This window comes from Anomaloglossus baeobatrachus, unplaced genomic scaffold (genome assembly GCF_048569485.1).
Source record: "Anomaloglossus baeobatrachus isolate aAnoBae1 unplaced genomic scaffold, aAnoBae1.hap1 Scaffold_49, whole genome shotgun sequence".
Classification (NCBI taxonomy): Eukaryota; Metazoa; Chordata; class Amphibia; order Anura; family Aromobatidae; genus Anomaloglossus; species Anomaloglossus baeobatrachus.
This window is the reverse complement of record NW_027444249.1, coordinates 190,970-195,560: the sequence shown is the minus strand read 5'-3', so window position 1 is coordinate 195,560 and position 4,591 is coordinate 190,970.

The window sequence follows — 4,591 nt, the reverse complement described above, 5'->3', positions numbered from 1 at the left end:
ACTAAAAGTTTTGTTTGGTTATCTTGCAATCCCGAGATAATCGTCTCCATGCTCCAAATCCATTTTAAAGCCATTTTTAAGGCATTTCGCGCATACATGAAATGAACACATTTTTCTCCAAAACTATAACAGATGCAAGCTTGTCCTGTTTGGTGGAGATGATATTTAATAAAATAAGTAGAAATCCACTAAAAGTTTTGTTTGGTTATCTTGCAATCCCGAGATAATCGTCTCCATGCTCCAAATCCATTTTAAAGCCATTTTTAAGGCATTTCGCGCATACATGAAATGAACACATTTTTCTCCAAAACTATAACAGATGCAAGCTTGTCCTGTTTGGTGGAGATGATATTTAATAAAATAAGTAGAAATCCACTAAAAGTTTTGTTTGGTTATCTTGCAATCCCGAGATAATCGTCTCCATGCTCCAAATCCATTTTAAAGCCATTTTTAAGGCATTTCGCGCATACATGAAATGAACACATTTTTCTCCAAAACTATAACAGATGCAAGCTTGTCCTGTTTGGTGGAGATGATATTTAATAAAATAAGTAGAAATCCACTAAAAGTTTTGTTTGGTTATCTTGCAATCCCGAGATAATCGTCTCCATGCTCCAAATCCATTTTAAAGCCATTTTTAAGGCATTTCGCTGCATACATGAAATGAACACATTTTTCTCCAAAACTATAACAGATGCAAGCTTGTCCTGTTTGGTGGAGATGATATTTAATAAAATAAGTAGAAATCCACTAAAAGTTTTGTTTGGTTATCTTGCAATCCCGAGATAATCGTCTCCATGCTCCAAATCCATTTTAAAGCCATTTTTAAGGCATTTCGCGCATACATGAAATGAACACATTTTTCTCCAAAACTATAACAGATGCAAGCTTGTCCTGTTTGGTGGAGATGATATTTAATAAAATAAGTAGAAATCCACTAAAAGTTTTGTTTGGTTATCTTGCAATCCCGAGATAATCGTCTCCATGCTCCAAATCCATTTTAAAGCCATTTTTAAGGCATTTCGCGCATACATGAAATGAACACATTTTTCTCCAAAACTATAACAGATGCAAGCTTGTCCTGTTTGGTGGAGATGATATTTAATAAAATAAGTAGAAATCCACTAAAAGTTTTGTTTGGTTATCTTGCAATCCCGAGATAATCGTCTCCATGCTCCAAATCCATTTTAAAGCCATTTTTAAGGCATTTCGCGCATACATGAAATGAACACATTTTTCTCCAAAACTATAACAGATGCAAGCTTGTCCTGTTTGGTGGAGATGATATTTAATAAAATAAGTAGAAATCCACTAAAAGTTTTGTTTGGTTATCTTGCAATCCCGAGATAATCGTCTCCATGCTCCAAATCCATTTTAAAGCCATTTTTAAGGCATTTCGCGCATACATGAAATGAACACATTTTTCTCCAAAACTATAACAGATGCAAGCTTGTCCTGTTTGGTGGAGATGATATTTAATAAAATAAGTAGAAATCCACTAAAAGTTTTGTTTGGTTATCTTGCAATCCCGAGATAATCGTCTCCATGCTCCAAATCCATTTTAAAGCCATTTTTAAGGCATTTCGCGCATACATGAAATGAACACATTTTTCTCCAAAACTATAACAGATGCAAGCTTGTCCTGTTTGGTGGAGATGATATTTAATAAAATAAGTAGAAATCCACTAAAAGTTTTGTTTGGTTATCTTGCAATCCCGAGATAATCGTCTCCATGCTCCAAATCCATTTTAAAGCCATTTTTAAGGCATTTCGCGCATACATGAAATGAACACATTTTTCTCCAAAACTATAACAGATGCAAGCTTGTCCTGTTTGGTGGAGATGATATTTAATAAAATAAGTAGAAATCCACTAAAAGTTTTGTTTGGTTATCTTGCAATCCCGAGATAATCGTCTCCATGCTCCAAATCCATTTTAAAGCCATTTTTAAGGCATTTCGCGCATACATGAAATGAACACATTTTTCTCCAAAACTATAACAGATGCAAGCTTGTCCTGTTTGGTGGAGATGATATTTAATAAAATAAGTAGAAATCCACTAAAAGTTTTGTTTGGTTATCTTGCAATCCCGAGATAATCGTCTCCATGCTCCAAATCCATTTTAAAGCCATTTTTAAGGCATTTCGCGCATACATGAAATGAACACATTTTTCTCCAAAACTATAACAGATGCAAGCTTGTCCTGTTTGGTGGAGATGATATTTAATAAAATAAGTAGAAATCCACTAAAAGTTTTGTTTGGTTATCTTGCAATCCCGAGATAATCGTCTCCATGCTCCAAATCCATTTTAAAGCCATTTTTAAGGCATTTCGCGCATACATGAAATGAACACATTTTTCTCCAAAACTATAACAGATGCAAGCTTGTCCTGTTTGGTGGAGATGATATTTAATAAAATAAGTAGAAATCCACTAAAAGTTTTGTTTGGTTATCTTGCAATCCCGAGATAATCGTCTCCATGCTCCAAATCCATTTTAAAGCCATTTTTAAGGCATTTCGCGCATACATGAAATGAACACATTTTTCTCCAAAACTATAACAGATGCAAGCTTGTCCTGTTTGGTGGAGATGATATTTAATAAAATAAGTAGAAATCCACTAAAAGTTTTGTTTGGTTATCTTGCAATCCCGAGATAATCGTCTCCATGCTCCAAATCCATTTTAAAGCCATTTTTAAGGCATTTCGCGCATACATGAAATGAACACATTTTTCTCCAAAACTATAACAGATGCAAGCTTGTCCTGTTTGGTGGAGATGATATTTAATAAAATAAGTAGAAATCCACTAAAAGTTTTGTTTGGTTATCTTGCAATCCCGAGATAATCGTCTCCATGCTCCAAATCCATTTTAAAGCCATTTTTAAGGCATTTCGCGCATACATGAAATGAACACATTTTTCTCCAAAACTATAACAGATGCAAGCTTGTCCTGTTTGGTGGAGATGATATTTAATAAAATAAGTAGAAATCCACTAAAAGTTTTGTTTGGTTATCTTGCAATCCCGAGATAATCGTCTCCATGCTCCAAATCCATTTTAAAGCCATTTTTAAGGCATTTCGCGCATACATGAAATGAACACATTTTTCTCCAAAACTATAACAGATGCAAGCTTGTCCTGTTTGGTGGAGATGATATTTAATAAAATAAGTAGAAATCCACTAAAAGTTTTGTTTGGTTATCTTGCAATCCCGAGATAATCGTCTCCATGCTCCAAATCCATTTTAAAGCCATTTTTAAGGCATTTCGCGCATACATGAAATGAACACATTTTTCTCCAAAACTATAACAGATGCAAGCTTGTCCTGTTTGGTGGAGATGATATTTAATAAAATAAGTAGAAATCCACTAAAAGTTTTGTTTGGTTATCTTGCAATCCCGAGATAATCGTCTCCATGCTCCAAATCCATTTTAAAGCCATTTTTAAGGCATTTCGCGCATACATGAAATGAACACATTTTTCTCCAAAACTATAACAGATGCAAGCTTGTCCTGTTTGGTGGAGATGATATTTAATAAAATAAGTAGAAATCCACTAAAAGTTTTGTTTGGTTATCTTGCAATCCCGAGATAATCGTCTCCATGCTCCAAATCCATTTTAAAGCCATTTTTAAGGCATTTCGCGCATACATGAAATGAACACATTTTTCTCCAAAACTATAACAGATGCAAGCTTGTCCTGTTTGGTGGAGATGATATTTAATAAAATAAGTAGAAATCCACTAAAAGTTTTGTTTGGTTATCTTGCAATCCCGAGATAATCGTCTCCATGCTCCAAATCCATTTTAAAGCCATTTTTAAGGCATTTCGCGCATACATGAAATGAACACATTTTTCTCCAAAACTATAACAGATGCAAGCTTGTCCTGTTTGGTGGAGATGATATTTAATAAAATAAGTAGAAATCCACTAAAAGTTTTGTTTGGTTATCTTGCAATCCCGAGATAATCGTCTCCATGCTCCAAATCCATTTTAAAGCCATTTTTAAGGCATTTCGCGCATACATGAAATGAACACATTTTTCTCCAAAACTATAACAGATGCAAGCTTGTCCTGTTTGGTGGAGATGATATTTAATAAAATAAGTAGAAATCCACTAAAAGTTTTGTTTGGTTATCTTGCAATCCCGAGATAATCGTCTCCATGCTCCAAATCCATTTTAAAGCCATTTTTAAGGCATTTCGCGCATACATGAAATGAACACATTTTTCTCCAAAACTATAACAGATGCAAGCTTGTCCTGTTTGGTGGAGATGATATTTAATAAAATAAGTAGAAATCCACTAAAAGTTTTGTTTGGTTATCTTGCAATCCCGAGATAATCGTCTCCATGCTCCAAATCCATTTTAAAGCCATTTTTAAGGCATTTCGCGCATACATGAAATGAACACATTTTTCTCCAAAACTATAACAGATGCAAGCTTGTCCTGTTTGGTGGAGATGATATTTAATAAAATAAGTAGAAATCCACTAAAAGTTTTGTTTGGTTATCTTGCAATCCCGAGATAATCGTCTCCATGCTCCAAATCCATTTTAAAGCCATTTTTAAGGCATTTCGCGCATACATGAAA